At 35.7% G+C, this 18099-nt stretch overlaps 2 long non-coding RNA genes across 2 annotated transcripts; both read right to left on the reverse strand.

Annotated features, from left to right (window-relative positions):
- Positions 1 to 3093: 3093 nt before the first annotated feature.
- LOC140855406 (uncharacterized) lies at positions 3094 to 5218 on the reverse strand. Its single transcript, XR_012138343.1, has 3 exons — positions 4108 to 5218; positions 3750 to 4027; positions 3094 to 3620 (listed from the first exon to the last, which is right to left on the reverse strand). It is a non-coding gene; the product is annotated as an uncharacterized lncRNA (long non-coding RNA).
- Positions 5219 to 8191: 2973 nt separating this feature from the next.
- LOC140855540 (uncharacterized) lies at positions 8192 to 13393 on the reverse strand. The gene is made up of 2 exons (XR_012138440.1): positions 11210 to 13393; positions 8192 to 9752 (listed from the first exon to the last, which is right to left on the reverse strand). It is a non-coding gene; the product is annotated as an uncharacterized lncRNA (long non-coding RNA).
- Positions 13394 to 18099: the final 4706 nt, after the last annotated feature.

Consider the following 18099-nt stretch of genomic DNA (forward strand, 5'->3'; position numbering starts at 1 on the left):
CAGCAATATTGTGTTGTACTCTTTCATCACCAGTGGCATAGCCAGGATTTTCAGTACAAGGATTCAATATATAATTAAAATAAATAAATAAATAAAGGGAATTCGCAAACTCGCAGCTACAAAAAGGAAAAACCCCTTTGGGTCTGGGTTTAGCATTTCGTGAGAGAGAAAAAAAGAGGGAGGGAAAAAGAGGAAAAAAAGTGAAAGAAAGAATTCAAACCTGGGATACGAGGGATGGAGGGTGAGAGTTCAAACCACTAAGCTAACTAAGACTTTTTATTCTATAGGGATTCAAATATATATATATATATAATATATATATATATATATATATTATATATATATATATATAGACATACACACACAAAACTTTTTAGATAATATTTACATACCCGTAAGGGTATTGCACCAAAATTTGGGGGTTCAATTGAACCCCTAAGCTAAAATGCGGCTCTACCCCTGTTCATCGCTACCAACTACTTACCTAAGATTTCTATTGTCAATAGGTGCTGAAGAGCTTCGAATTAGAATTTCTTGATAGAAAAGTTTGACAAGAAACCACTAGCATGGAAAGGTACGCTATTATCTCTAGGAGGAAGATGAATGTTGGTTAATTCTATTTTAAGTGCCATCCCTAAATATTGGATGTCCACATTCTTTCTTCTCTTGTCAATTCTGTCGACAGAATTGACAAGTGAAGAAGAGAGTTCTTATGGAGAGGAGAAAAGAAATGCAATGGTGGCCACTATCTAGCTGGCTAGGAGCAAATTTGCAAACCCAAAAAACGTGGAGAGCTAGGCATCTTGAACTTAAAACTATTGCTCCTTAAGAGGTGGTGGAGATACCATAATAAACATTCGAAATCTTCCAGAACCTTAATCTACAGCATACACTACAGGGACAAGATGCTATCCCAAAACTCAAATCCAACGAACTTGAAGCCGTTGATTGCATGGAGAGTTGTAAACATGGTACGTCTACTTATTGAAGTCAGCATGAAGCAAAAGATCAGAGATGGAAGACAGACATACTTTTGGAATGGCTTCTGGTTGAATGGGAATGTATGAAGGATTGATTCCCAAACCTGTTTGTGCTTGCCAATAGAACTAACATTACAGTTTGGGAGCTACTGACTTCAGCTGATCTATGTAACCACTTCTACATTGCTAGTCTCAACTCACAAGGAAGTAAGGAGCTTTGACAATTACAGTTCCTACTACCTTCGATGCATATTTTATCATAGGTGGAGGATTCAGTGCAACGGAGATGGAGTAAGAATAAAAGATTTTCAATTGGTAGCTGCTGTAGATTCCTCAGCCATGGTGGGATAATCTCAAAATTTTCCATCTCCTCAATGTTGTGTTCTTTGTCATTCAGCAGACGAAAATTCAGACCATCTATTCCTTTCTTTCGTACTCCTCCCAGGGATGGCTTCAAATCATACAAAAGCTATCTCTTCATCCCCCTCCCAATAACATCCAAGAATTTTGGGTGGTCTGGAGGAATGATTAATATACCTCACGGTGTTGCAAAGCAAGCTTGGGACTACCTGGTATCGGTCATAATTTGGTGCCCGTGGAAAGAAAAGAACAACGAGATTTCAAACTTGAAGCCAACTCATTCGGTAAAACAAGGGAGATTGGATTGTCACTTTTTGGAGAATGGTTATTAGAGATGAACTCCGGTTACCACTCCGATTGTATCAACTATTCCAGGCATTGGCTTGTTAGCTTTCTACTATATCCTTCTTACCAACTTATGTTGCCCATATAGACAACCTAAGAAAAGAGTGAATTAGATTTTTCAAAGAACTAGAGTAAGCATCACTATAAAAAAATAGAGTATTAGCGACAGCCAATCACCATCGCTAATAAGCAAATCGCCATCACTTATATAATTAGCGATGCAATAAAAAAAACTCTGATACTAAATGATCTTATTAGCGATGGCAGAGGAGCCATCATTGATAATCTTATAAGCAATGGTTTTTAACGATGACAAGCCATCGTTAATAATTTTTTTAGATTCGAAATTAAGAAATTTAGAAAATATAATAGCGACGGCTTTTCATCACTAATACTTTTAGCGACGGCACTTTCGTCGCTAAAGCTGTCGCTAATAATTATATATATTTTTTTAAAAAATATATTTTTAGCAACTATATTTATTAAAATCTATTATAATTTAATTAACAAGCAATTATATTACAAACATTATACCAACTAACAATTAACTATCACCATCATGAATAAAAAATTAATATTATATATTAAATTAAAATTAAATTATACAAATAATACTACTCAAATTTCAAATATAATATATCAAAACTAAAAAAAATCAACGGAGATCATCCTCCTCTTCCTACTCCTGTTCTTTCTATACATCCTCTACAACAATAGGTGGATGAGAGCTAGATATCCCAGCATCTTATAATAAAAAAAATAAAATATTATTAATAATTTTAGAACTAAATTAATTGAAACTATAAAACTATTGTAATTGATACGCCTCAATACTAAATCTTTACGGAGGGATATATTTTAATATACCACTCCGATTCTCGAATGGATTGTTCCTGCACATTTTATTCGGTGATACGGAGCTATAGACGTCCCCAGCTAGTACTTCATCATCAGATGGTTAAGTTAAATTTTGACCTTCTAGATACTCTCTCCCTCCCATTTGAAGCCTAAACCAGCACAGACGGATATATTTCAATATACTCTAATTCTTGAATGGATTATTCCTACATATTTTATTCAATGATATGAAGCTATAGATATCTCCGACTTATCCATTAGATAATTAGATTGAATTTTGACCCCCCGATGTCCCTCCCTTCTACCTCAAGCCTAAATCGACATGGAGTATATTTTGATATACTCTTTCGATTCTCAAACGGATTATTTCTACACATTTTATTCAATAATACGGAGATATTTATACCTCCATCCCATCCATCGGATAGAAAGATTGACTTTTGACCCCTAGATCTCCTTTCTCCAACTCAAACCTAACTATGTGAAGCTTCAACATATAAAAATTTAAAGTAAGTAAAAAAATTTATTAATACTGCTTGACTTACTTGCAATAATGGCTGTGATAATAAGCTCGACGGATCATGTAGATGTGGATCCTGGAGAACCTCAACCACCGTATCGCGGATGGCATCCCGAAAGCTCTGAGGTCGCTGGCAAAAAAATCTCTGTACGATCTTCTCGACATGTGCATCACCGCACGTCTAGATCGTTGAGATCTGAGAGGAGGACATCGAAGATCAGCAAGCTACTAGAGGGTTGAAACTATGCCCAAACCCTATGATCCGACTCCTAGTAATCCCTTTGATGGCCCTGAGTCATCCCTCTAGGTCAAGAAGGGGCTTAGAGGATGGGTCCTCACCATACCATGCTATGATATACTCCGCATAATACACCTACACAATTTAAAAATTCATTAGTGTTATTATACATATCAGTGTATATAAAAACTTAATAAATAATATTTTATTTTATCATGATCTATTTGGGCCTAGAATCTAAGTAATTATTGATCTTCATAGACTGATGCGTGGCATCCCACAACTGCAGCTGTCATGGCGCATGACCCATCTATCGTGTCTACAACAAAAAAAAAATCAAGTTAATAAAAACTAACATATCATCAACTAAAAATGATATTAATATAAGTTTAAAATTTTTATCAATCTATCTGCAATGACATGTGTGCTAATAGAGTCGTCAGTGTACTTGATCGAATCCTGCTGGATGGCCTGATTCTATCAGGCCCTCTGCCATCTATCTGAGTACTCCTCACTGCTCCATTAGTCACAAAGGACCTCCCAAACGTCCCCCTGTATCTAGTGATCCATAAAAGACTTCCAGTCTGATGGTGACTCAAAACTGAAGAACTCAATAGTGGACTGCCTGAAGTGGTATAGCCCACCTCGAAACCGACGTGTGGCAACCTCCTCAAAGGCCTGACGGCTGGCCTCCCCATCCTGAGGAGTCTCGAATCAGTAGTTTGACTGCAAATAAAGGATGTCATGTATCAATAAATAGAATACAAATGTATCATAAATTTAAAAATTAAACACCTTTGACTTACTAGAAACATCTCCCATGTAGCGTCACGAGCCTCTGATGGTCAACTAGAGAACTCATTCACCGGCCCCAACATCAATCGCTGGATGATCCCGATAACAACACGAGAGACCTCAGACTCCCTAAATGTCTAGCAAAATTGATTTTGAACAATAAATGTTGATTGTAAAATGGTAAATTTTTTTAAAAATATTGATCGAATATCTAGTACTTACGTGCGACTCTTAATATGCACTAGCTCTCTATCCGATAGTACTCTTAAATAAGTAGAAGCTCCGAAGCCTAGGAGTGAAGGGCAGGTTTCGAAGAATCTTGTATAGTATGTCCTTTTGATTCCTACTCTCATGCCTCAGTTTAAATCAGCTTTCACCGTATAAATCATATGAGCTCTTCGATTGATCTTCCTTATAGAAAAGCATGCAATCATTACAACATGCATCTATCTTCTTATATCCCATGTCTAACCCTTTCATCATTTTCTTTGAAGTATCAAAACTTCCAACAAGCTTCTCATCCTTTGGTAGTATTTTCTTTATGATTACTATCATTCTATTATAATAGTTGACCGTCATATTAAACTCGACCTTTAAGTTCAATAACTCTGACACAACCGATAATACAGTATGTATTTTACATTTCGATCATAATGGTTCATCAGCATCTCTTAGCATACGATAGAAATCACCACTACCAGCTTCTGGATCATCCTCCACATCCTAATTAAATTCAGGACTAGCAACATCCATAACCATATCTACCATTCTATCTGTGTCCATGTCCTGCTCATTTCTAATCCTTACAACTATCTTCTACGTCTCTTCATGCAGGTACCAATGCTTATAGTTGGACATAAATCTATTTTTATATAAATGGACAATCATTGTATCTCTATCAAGTATTTTTCTATTGCCACATCTCTTACAAAGGCAACGAGCCCATCCTTAATGTAAGAGTACCACATTCCCAAAAGCATACTCACATAAGTACTCTGCACCTTCTTGTATTCAGTAGAAATTGCCCCGTTGACTACTCGATAGTCTATCTAACTATAGTCCATGATGCACTATCTAAGGATTCTGCATATATAAATAAAAAGCAATAGCTTAATAATTATTTTAATATTTCTAATAGCTTATATAATAATTACATCCTACTATCAATTAATAGGTATAGAAGGTCCTATCCCATTCAAAAATTATAATAATTCTATGGATCAAATATAGTAATCAAATGATATAAAATAGGGATCGAAAGAACTTTTGACAGTATTTCTTCTTAATTCTTCTCCCACATGACATAAAATGTGTGAGGAGAACTAAAGACAAACATTGACCAAAATTTCTCTCAAATCCTCAACATACCATTTGATTACTATAATGACCTATAGATCAATTAATTATATTTTTCAAACTGTTCATACTGGATAATCAATTGATCAATGTACATAATTTTCTTATTCATACAAAAATATATAAATATATGGATCATATAGAATATGTACATTAATCAAAAGATGGGTCTATGGTTATATACAATGCAATATTTTTAAAATTTTAAATTAGTGGGTCCAAAGTACATAACATCATTACAAATGGAAAGAGTCGAGATGCACATCCCGTACATGCTGACTTGGGATGTGCTAGATGATTAGACCACACAAGCACACCAGCATGGCATCTAGACAAATCTCATTTTGGAGGTTTCAAAGTATCGAGCAGTATTGCAAATAGTGCAGAAAATGGATCAGACTGGATCAGGCCACACCCCTCTTTGAGTCCGATCCAAAAAAAATTTTCGGACTTGAGGTCAGTCCGGAAAGAAGAGGAGGCAGTATCTACGGATGGTGGCTTCTGATGACACGATGGGAGAAAAGGTGGGGACGCCCGATCTGGCAAAGAGACACTTGGGATGGTGCAGGGATGCCTGATCCGGCATAAGAAAGGTGGCAAGGGAAGTATACGGGAGGCTGGGAAGAAGGGGGGAGGCTGGGGCATCTAGACGGGGCTCCGACGAGCATCCGACTGTGCTGAGGAAGAGGTGGGAGGTAGGGAATAATGGGGAGGGCCGACACAGGATCGACGACAAATGATCTGGTGTGGGGACATCGGATCCAAGAAGGAGACAGCGGCAAGGGGTCTTGGGCACGGTGACATGGCCTCCAGTAGTGCGAAGGGCAAAAAATGAGGTTGGATGCAGCAGTTTAAGGGGCGGCAGTAGATGAAGAATAGGGCAATCAGGGATCGGGGGGTATGTTAGGACGGACTATTAGCGACGGCTAGATTCCATCGCTAAAGCCATCACTGATAGTAATTATTTAAAATTAAATTAGTAGCAATGGCTTTGCAATTGCTAATAACCAATTAAGCCATCGCTAATAAGTTATTAACCTTTTAGCGATGGAAAAAATTTTGTCATAATTTACGGTCGATAAAGTGGAGTATTAGCGATGGCTTATTTGCCGTCGCTAATAGCCATCGCTAATACATCATTTTCTTATAGTGTATATATGTGAGAAGTTTAAACTATGCAAGATGAATATCTAGTGAAGGCAATAAACTAAAACCAATAAAATGAAGATGCAAATGATAGAAGTAAGAAAAATAACAAAAGCATACATAAACATAAAATTTTTATGATGATTCGATACCAAACTCAATACCTATGTCTATTCCTAAGTACACTCTCAAAAATTCTGCTATAATCTCTCAAGAATTAGAGCTCGATTATTTTTTTGAGCTCATAATCAAATTCAGTTAATTTTTTTCAATAGAAATCAACCAAAACTGCTCCCCTAAGCCACTTCCATACTTGCACAAAGATACATTCTAATTCAAGGTTTGAATTGGTCTAACCTCCAAGTTTTTTGTAGTAGAAATAAAGTAAGTAGCTAATAACATAATAAAAAGCTCCTACAAAGCAAGTAGAAAGGTCATTAAAGCTTGAGAGATCATTGTTGAGAAAGCTGGATAATGTATATATACTTTTTTTTTTCTTTTTGAATCCCTCTAAAATCTTAAGAGTTTGGTGGTTGGAAAGTAAATACTTTCTCTTGAATGAACACTCAATGTATTTTGGATTTTCTCTTAATTTGTTTGCCTTCTTTTGTACCTTCTTCAATATGTTTGGTAGGCATTTAATGCTCTTAGAAAATCCAAAAATAAATTTTTGCATGTTGAAAGTCTAGAACTAATCATCGAAAGCTTTCTATATAGTTCTACAACTTCTTCAAAATAAGTCATTGGAGCTGTCAGATGTAGTGGAGTCGATTTGGATAAACTTGGGATTGACTTGAGATTGACGTAGGATCGATTCAAGCTAACTTAGGATTGACTCAGGCTTAGATTCAATTTACCACCTCTCTATCTTGTCTGAGAGAATTGATTCGGCTAACTAGAGGTTGACTCGAAGTTGATTATGGGTCAACTCGCAGTCTAAGGAAGTCAACATAAGATTCAAGCGGAAAAAATAGTTCTCTATCTTGTCTTGAAAGAGTCGACTCACAAAATTTTAGGGTTGACTTATAATTTTGTACCACTTGAGATCTTTCATACCAACATCATCTCTTTGAAATTTGGGTTGACCCTTGGCTTCAACCATCACATTTCTCTCAAAGTAGTTTTCCAAAGGTTGCTTTCCTTAATCTTTAATTTGGCAATTGCTTAGGCATTCTTGAAGTAATTTTAGCTTTTTAAAATTTTCTCAACATACACTTCAGCACTAATATATACTCAAAAATTTTATATTCATCAAAGTCATTCTCTAGGTCAACAATTTGAAACTCTTTTTAATGCTATCTATTCATCCTTTCTTTTAAATGAAGAGGACACAAGCAAACTCAACTTGAGTCCTCGCTTTACACTTGTTTAGATGCATCCCCTGTGCAAATTTGTATTATCTCTAATAATATAATGAGTTGTCAACCATCCCAATTCGTCCAAAAAAAAAAAAAAATCCATATCCTAGTTGTTAATACCACACAACTACCTGATGAATTGGGCAGGAACGTGGCTCATTCTGGCCCATTCAACTAAAGTGATGGCTTCAGTGGTTGAACAAAACCAATTACGTCACAAACAAGAAGAAACGTATTGCAGCCAAAAGAAACAAGCAAACCTTTTGGTCCCCGGAGATTCTATAACAAAGTTATGATATTGACAACTCAAAGTGAGACTATCTACTAAAATCTCCCTGGGAATACCAAGGTCTTTTTTTCTGTATACGTTCTAAGGTTGTTCATGCTTGCTATAGAAAAGTTATTTTCTCATCACTTGGTAATAAATCCGCTTACCTCTTCATGAGTTGTGTTCCACCTTAACTTCCTTTCTTCGACATTTTATGCATCACAGATAGTGAATATATGTACTTTCTGTGCTCCCTGACTGATCCACCAGGGGTTGCCTTGGAGTTAGCATATAACTTCTATCTGATGTTAGAGCTTCATGAATTTGTATGCAAAACAAAAGTTGGTAATTTCATTTTTAAACAAAGGTGAAACAACTTCAGATTCGCAGTTCAATGAAAAGGTCGGGATATGATCTTTCTCACTGTTTGGTGGCTGCTTTGTGACTAGAGAAACAATAGAACCTTCCTTTTCGTAAAATAAACAATAGAACCATCACAAGGCAAGCTTCTTGGTGACTGACATTATCCTTAAGAATATCAAGGTTTTCTGGTCAGAATGGTCTTCTGTTGCTTTAATTATCTCCTAAACTGGTATCTGTCAATCAGTTATGCTTCTTAAAACTGCATTTCATAAACATTTCAGTTCTCTTGAAATGAATTGATAGATCTCCCATCTTTTCTCTCGAAAAACCAAAAAAAAGAAAAATAAAAGGAAAAGGAAATTTTTATATGTTCGGTGCTTGTGGATATAAGGTGTTTTGAAACTATTAGGAAACTTTAGGTTTCTTTAATGAATTCGAAATTGAAAAGACATGAACGAAGCTATAAAATCACTTTTTAACATCCCTTTATGGCCTCAAAGATAGGATAGCATGAAACATCTATTTATCAAGTTAATGTGAAAGCAAGCAGGTTTGGTGTTATCCACCACCTGGGGAGGCAGCAGCCTTTGTACTACATTTGAGGTAATGCCTGTTTATTTGTTTTCTCCAATGGGTTACAATTCATATAATTTATGGTAACTTCAAAATTTCTCCTCCAATTCTTTCTAGTCAAGCTTCTTGATCTGTCATTATACCTCGAGAAGTAGAAAGAATTATAATTCCCATTCCACCTTTGCAATAGTTACATATTTCCTTGGTCCTTGAAGCTGTTTTTTTTTTTTTTTTGGTAGTAGTCCTTGAAGCTGTCATTATACCTCGAGAAGTAGAAAGAATTATAATTCCCATTCCACCTTTGCAATAGTTACATATTTCCTTCATCCTTGAAGCTGTTTTTTTTTTTTTTCTTTGGTAGAAGTCCTTGAAGCTGTTTCTTAGCTTGTGAATCAACAGAACCAATAACTCTCATCACACGTTATCAACATGGAAGAGGATATTAGGAGGAAAACTTTATCACTATGGAGGAGGACATTGTTTATTGGTTCAAATTGGCCTCACTAAAACTGGGGGTTGAACTCTATCATGGTATTTTTCGATTCTCGCAAGTAGATTCAGCATCTTTTTCCATGAAATGTGATCCATTTACCTAATACATATATCAAAAAAAAACCTTTCAATATTTAAATTTATGGTTACAATGTAAACCTACATGTTGACATCTTTAAAATAATCAAAATTACAAAGGACAATTTTGATTCTTTCTTTGAACATACTCCTATCTTGAGTTATCTGCATTGATCAAGAAGTTTTCAATTGCCGATTCAATCAAATTTTATATTTTAACCATCATCATCTCTTTTCAAGTGTATACAAAAAGCATCGATATGTAGCGGAGTCTAGGGAGGTTTATTATGATAGTTTCTCAGACAGGATGGCATTGACTATGGCTGTATAAAACTTTAGCCAAGAACAGTAGTAAGAAGATTGAAATGTAGTGCTATATGTTGCTACATAAAAGGAGAGCTTACAACTGAATGAAAGTAAAACTCAGTCTTCTGTATTTATCCAGGCAATTAATGAGTTGGGAAATTCTCCAATCATCCCAAAATTAGCAATGGTATAGGTAGGCTTTGTTGCACCATGATGACCTTAAGTCATAATGATTCCAAATCATCAACACTTTTCAAATCACTATCCAATGTAGTAATGGAAAACTCATCCTTTAGGTCAAATATCCAAGATCATCTAGGGCAATAATCCTAGGCTAAAATTTGGAGATAAAAAAATACTCAGTTTAGCAAAAAAAAATTGATATATAAATATGTCTAATATATTATATCAGTATTAATTTTCTATTAATATGGCATATATTGTATGTATGATATATATTATATTACAATATATTATTAATCATATTATTATCATATTATTATTCGATTATAATTTGAAATTACAATAGAAACATATTATTGATGCTTTATAGTTATATTATTAAATTATTTTAACATATCACTTCTATTTATCTTTTTTTTTTGGTCAAAACATATGCTAGTATTAATAATAATATATTATAAGTATAAATTAAACTATTAATTCTATAATAACAATTAGTATACAAGCTTAATAAATATAAACTTATTATAATATATTTTACATGATTAATAAATATATTCTATGGAATATATTAGATATATTTTGGATGTTTATGGTCAATAATCTTAGATCCCTAGAAATGCCAAATACGCTACTCGTAGATATCTGTGGATCTTTAGTCATTGGAACATAATATATCAAACACGATGATCTTAGTTCATTGAGAATCAAATTACAATAAGATGGGGATCACAAGTGATCTATCACCTTGGTGATCCCATTTAGGTCACCAAACACTGGCTCATTGTAATACATAACCTTAAAAATATTGTTTTTGAGAAGATTTTTTCTTTTGCTGAAACTTTTTTTAGAGAACATTAAGTCTAGGATTATCCTTTTCTCAATAATAACTCAAGCCAAATTTGTACTATTTTGTGGATCTCAGTTGACAAACTGCAAATGTCATAACTTGTTTGTAATGAAATCAGTACTATAAGAAAAAAATCTCACCAAATGGAATAAAATAATAGTTTTATCTCCTCTTCCCTGGATGTATGTCTCTCTTGAAGCTAACCCCAATTCCGTGCGATTGGAAAGCACCATTGGAAGGCTCAAGGCTTGATTTCACCCGAAGTTTAACTTTTTCTAGGCTAAATCTGTGTCTAAACCCAAAAGACACTCAATAGCACGTAAATAACCAAACACCCTAAATCTAACTAACAGATTTCGTATGAGACTAAACTTTACAGTGCAGAATAAGGTGTGTATCAAATTCTTCCAAATAGAAGTTGGAAAACCTTTTCCAGAAACACTAACAGAAAGTTTGTGTTTTCAGATAGATATCTTGGAAAGCCACAAAGGAAATACAGATTAGGCCCATCAGCAGGGATTTGTATACCCTTTAAACAAGAATAAGAAGGTATAGACAAGGGGAAAAAAAGAATCGATCAAGATTATGAATGATTTAAGAATATTTATGGAGATAGATGTGCCAAAAAAACTTGTTGAAATAAAGGATTTAGTGATACCCGCTAAGTTGCAGTGAGCAAATCAAGCAGTGGATCTCATAATCTTAAATCAGCAAACCATGGACTGAAATTATATTTGAAATGTTTTGTTAAAGATTATCTAAAATCGCAATAAGTTTGATAATAATTAAACATGTTAGATTGTTTTATGTTAATGTGACCACTACTCTCTTCTTTGGTATAGACAGAAATCTTCATAAATCATCATCTCCATTAACGCATTTATTATAAATCCAAAAAGCAAAATTGCCTATATATTCATGACCATGGAGCCAAAAGCTTTTTTTCTTTTTATACTTTGAGTAAAGAAAGAAATCTTGTTTGAAAGTTATTTGAAGAAACTATATATATATATTCCTCTAGACTGGTTAATCTATAAATATTTGACAAAACTTTAGAACAAGGATTTATTGAAGGAATGTTTTGTGACTACTTTCTATTGATACTTTTGCACCACAATAGTTTTTCAAATACTTTCTGAGCAAACATCTTTATGAATAATAGCCGTGGATAATCTAATGGCATTCAGAAGGAAAACATGATGACTTTAACCTCACCTAGCCGTAAATATAAACAATCCATCGTGTCCATAGTTTTAAGCACATTAGGTTAACAAGGAAAAAGTGATGAGAATTGCATATAAATAAATACAAGCAGTATTTCTTTATATTATCTGATATCTTTTTACACCTAAAAAATGGGAAAACTTTAATCACTGGAAAAAAAAATTTGAAATATTTTCAATCAGCAAGGTGCATAAAATAAAGAAACCACAGAGGGCAACTTGGGCAATGAATTAGAATTTCATGTACATCTGTAACATTGGATTCTTTAAAGCTAGCTATAACCAACTGGAGATTAATATACTTGTAGATTAGGCACTTTTCTTTCTGAACGACCACACTTTAGTAACCCCCTTTCTCTGTCTCTTACAAAAGCAGCATGCATCATTATTTGAAGTCCTTTCTCAATACGTATTAGCTTCAACCACAGAAACACGCACACACACACATGACACAGAGATAGATTGATGGAATTCAGTAATAGTCATGAGTCCGTGGTGATAGCAACATATACTATTATTAAATCACTGCATACGGTCAGTTAGTACATAGAAAGGACTACTATATATTACATTCAGAGAGGTTGGAACTTCTCTTTTATCATCTTAAACTACCTCTGTAACTTAACTAAAAGCATTAATTATTATAGAAAAAAAGACAAACAGTGTAGTGCATGTCTACGTAAGGATACATAAAATACTGAGCCACCATACGGTGATCATCCCTCTAAAAACTTCAGACGCGATCATTAGGCTGCGGGCGCCACATCACCATCATCATCGTCGTCGTCATCACCCCCGCCATTATTTTCTCGGTAGACCTGATCATTGAATGCCACATCAAGGGTCTCCACGAAGACTGAACCAAAAGAAGCCGACTTCTCATTGGTGACAACAGCCATTAATCTAGTGGTGTAGGAGAGAAAGAAGACGAAGGGAAAGAAAAAGCTAGCTAATACTAAACGCAGAGAGGCTTTAAGGCTTTGGAGTGAGGAGTGACTAGAGCTGGCTGTCTATTTATACACCGGAGGAAGGAGCGGGGGTGGGGATTTAGGGTTGGCAGAACTATGTCGACAGAGAAGAGATTCTGCAGCTTTAGTCAGGCTAAAGTAGAGAAGTGAACTCCTGTTCACCCATTTTTTCGAGGTGGCGGTGGGCCCCGGTATATGGGGCGGAGCTCATGGAGGATGGTCGCCGCCCACGGTCTCCACGTGGGTGAGGACACCCATGCACGTTCTGAGTGCATGCAGTACGTGTGCCACGGTGGACCGTAGAGACGACTGGAGTCTTGGGAATTCTACGCTGTCTACCGTTGTGACTTGACGGGTCTTCACTCGTCAACCTAGCTGCGGTAGTGGGGTCCCACCAGAGTGACGACAAAATGGTTGCCCCAGCTTTTGGTTGTCTCAAGGGGTATGGACGGGATATCGGACAATGCAAGTGGGCTAGTTTTCAAGGGTTTTCCCTGTTTCTTTGATCCTAGTACTAGAAGGAGGAGATTAGTTAATTTTTAAAAAAAATGTGTTGTTCTCCATGGGGGAATAGATGCAATCAGATGGATTCCATTTCTGATATGGGTGAGCGGGGTCAGATTTCATGTCACATCCCACGCCACCAAAAATCAACTTGTCATCATGCTGGGTTTGGGTTGCATTTGTCTTTTATCAATTTTGGTATAAATAGAAAGAAGAGAAGAATTTTTTTTAGAGAACGAGAATACTTGTCACAACCACTATTGCATCATATAATATTTATAGACTCATGATCATGATTATGTAATAATATAAATACAAAATTTGTATCAATTGATTTATATTTAGATTACAAAATTCAAAATTTAAATTCAAATTTAAATTAGAACAAAAATGATAATCATGTTAGTATATTTTGTGATTGCATGAATCAAATTATCAATGACTAATATTTGAATTTCAAATTTAAATTTGAAATACATCGAAAATGATAATCATATTGGCATGTCGTATGATTGTATAAATCAAACTTGGCATCTATGACTATTATCTAAAATTCAAAATTCAAATATCAATTATATTAGAAATGGCGGTCATGTTGGCATATCTTATAATTTAGCCAAATATGAATCTAATGTGCTATCATACCCCCTCTAGCTAAATGGATGAGCCTGAATGTTGAGCTTGACATGCAAATAATGTAGATAGCTAGGATATAGGCCTTTAGTGAAAGTGTTAGTTACTTGATCAATAGTAGAAATAAATCAAACATCTAATTCTTTATGAGCTACCTTTTTACAGACAAAGTGATAATCTATCTTAATATGCTTAGTATGAATATGAAAAATTGGATTGAATGTAATAGAGATGACAAAAATATCATCACACCAAATGAGATGAGTAGTCCAGAGTGGAAGGTGAAGTTCACTAAAGAGATGGTAAATCCATATTATTTCAGTAGTAGTATGGGTCAAGCTTCTATATTCAGCCTCTGTAGATGATCAGACAACAGTAGGTTACTTCTTAGTAGATTAAAAGACTAGATTAAATCCAAGATAAATATAATATCCATTTATCGAATGATGATCAATGAGATAGCTAACTCAATCAGCATCACTATAGACTTCAAGCTTAATTAAACCAAGCTGTAGAAATAACCCATGAGTGAGAGTTCTTTTTAGGTAATGCAGGATGCATTTGACAACAATCCAATGATTTTCAGTGACTACATATGTTGGATAACTTGGTTTACTATAAAGAAGAGGTTTGGTCTAGTGAGGGTAAAAATTGTAAAGCAGCAACAACACTACGATAGTAAGTTGAGTCAAATAATACAAGACTAATGGTGTAGCCTAATTTTGCTAAAGCAGCTGGAGGGCTAGTAGGTTTCCGTCCAAGCATGTCAATGCATTCAAGGAGCCCATGAGCATTTTTAGTTTGAGAAAGGTGAAAGCTATGAGGAAAGTGATGGACCTCAATACCAAGGAAATAAGCTAAGGGCCTAAGATCTATCATTTTGAAATATAAGTTTAACTTAGTGATAAGCATGGAGATATGAGAGGGATTATTACCAGTGATGATAAAATCCCTAACATAGAGGAAGAGAAAAACAGAGTAGAAGCCCTCATGATGAATGAAGAGTAAGGAATCACATCGGGATGTGAAGAAGCCCAATTCAAAAAGTTTTGAAGTAAATTTCTCATACCACACTTTAGGGGCTTGTCAAAGACTATAGATAGACTTGTGCATGTAGCAAATATGTGTGGCCCGCTCTGGATCGACATAACTAGGTGATTGTATTGTAACACCCCGGCCCACTTTGAACCCTGGATCAAGCCCAAAAGCCCAAAGGCATACAAAAAAAAAAAAGAGAACGGGAAGAAGACTCCCGATGGGAGTCTTCTTCTCCGATGAATCCCGATCGGAAAAAGGTTCTAGGACTGTTGAAGCTCTAGGACCCTTTATAAATAAGCCTCTCCTCTCCCTCTCGAGCTTCCACCGACGACCGTTGAGCCTGATTTCTTTCCTTTTCTCCGTAGAAGCCGCGGCACCCTTTTCTTGTGTTCGTCAGAAATTGAAGCTCGAAGAGGCCATCAGAGTTTAGGTAAGGGTTCAATCTTTCTTCCTCTCCCTCTTCTCTTTCTTCCCATAGCTTTAGACCCTCACCGGCTGTCGGGATCGCCGAAAAATCCATGAACAAGGTAAACCCCTGTTTTGCTCTGTTTCGGTCGGATCCTCTCTTCTCTTTTCCGGCCACCAGCGCCGTCGGTTGCGACGTCTCACCCCTACGGTAGGACCCTCACCTTTCTACCTGTCGTCCTCGGTAAGCCTTGGCCGTCGGCGATCGGTCAATGGTCGAAAATCATGAAGAAAGGGGCGGGTCTCCTGTTTTTTCAAAAAAAAAAAAAAGGGAGAAAGCTCGCTGGCCGAACCTCGCCGCCGGTCGGCCTTGCTCTATCACTGTCGCGTGATGCCGTCCACCTCATCGTAGCCCGTGCCACCGAGGGGGACCTCACGGTCTTCCCCTGTTTCGGCCCAAGGGAGGCCGCGGGAAGAAAAGAAAAGAAGAAGGAAGAAGAAAAAGAAAAAGAAAAAGGAAAAGAAAAAGAAAAGGAAAAAGAGAAAAAGAAAAAAAAAAAGAAAAAAAAAAAGAAAAGAAAAGAAAAAGAGAAAGAGAAAAAAAAAATAAAAAAAAAGAGAAAGAGAGAATTTTCTCTCTCTCCTCTCTCTCCTTTCTCTTCCTCTTTCCTCTCTCCTCTCTCTATCTTTTCTCTCCAGATCCTCTCTCTGGATTTTCTCTCTAGACTTTTCTCTCTCTTTATGAATTTTATCTCTCTAGAGTTTTTCTCTCTCTCTGATTTCATCACAGACCCTAGGATAAAATTGAAATGAAGATAAGATGATCCGAGATTGCTCCAAAATTCGTGCAGTAGATCTGATCTCAGTCCGATCCTATTCAAAATTTATAACATTTGATTCATATTAAGTCATCCTGATAGGACCTCTGATGATCTCGATCATGATTGCCTCATCTGAAGGATACGAAAATTCTCTCTTAACTTTCTCTCTCTATTTTCTCTCTCTAAAATTTTATCTCTCTTCATGGATGTCCTCTCTCTAAAAGTCTTATGGATCAGTGGAGGATCCTGATACATAGACAAGTCCTAATTTTGATTAATCCTAAGAAAGGTCCTCGATTTGTGTATTATGATCAATTATCGGTAATTTCTCTATATGTGATTTTTATATTGATCAAGGTTATGAAGAGATGATTGTCTGCATATGATATCAAGTGAAATATTTTGTTAAAGAAATTCATAAATTAAAGAAGAACATTGATTTCTGTGCTTGGATCAGTCATCGGTAAAGATAAGAATCTCTGTACATGATCACCATTATAAATATGCTATTTTACTGTTGGTCTTGCATTATTGGTTTTGCATCGTCGGATTTGAGATCGATGAATTTATTATATCTGAGATATTGTTATTTGATTTTGAGCATGAGTATGTTATGTTAATATATATGTATCAGAGATTGATCGCATGATTATATGGGTATGACATATCTGAATTGATCATAATGCAAGTCAGAATTGATTTGATGAAATCAATACATAATGATTAAATGAAAAGAAAGAGATATATGGTATGGACTAGCCCTGTCATGTGGAACAGCCGGTCAGGAGCTTATGCCTGGGACAGCCCGCCAGGAGCTTATGCCTGGGACAGCCCCTACTGGCTTACACGTGGATCAGCCAGCCAGGAGCTCATGTCTGGGACAGTCCGCCAGGAGCTTATGCTTGGGACAGCCTCTCACGGGCTTCCGTAAATAGGACAGCCGGTCAGGAGCTCATCCTGGGACAGTCTTGAAAGGCTTTTTATGTGGAAATTGATTCGGATGATGACTGAGGTATAGACTTGGATAGTCCCGAGCCAGAAAGAAAAGGTTAAAAATCATGTGATTATGAAAAAAAATAAAAGATAAGACACGAAATAATTATTGAACAAAAGTATTTCACCTGTTAACATATGATGATGCATCTATTTTAATAAGACAGAAAATTTATGGATGTTTGCATTATTCTGGACATTAAACATGAGATTTTATATTTTATTGCTTATTCTTATTTTTATATTATATTACTATATCAGTGTGATATGAGAATTCTTACTGGGCTGTAAAACTCACACCTTTTCATCTTTCTTTTCTTTTCAGAGATACAGGATGTTTATGATTGACTATGACTTGGATTTACGGATGAGCAGATGGATAGATAGAGTGTCATAGTACCTGATCAGAGGATTGAAGAAATTTAATTTGTACCTATACAAGATT

This window comes from Elaeis guineensis, chromosome 2 (genome assembly GCF_000442705.2).
Source record: "Elaeis guineensis isolate ETL-2024a chromosome 2, EG11, whole genome shotgun sequence".
In the NCBI taxonomy this organism is placed as follows: Eukaryota; Viridiplantae; Streptophyta; class Magnoliopsida; order Arecales; family Arecaceae; genus Elaeis; species Elaeis guineensis.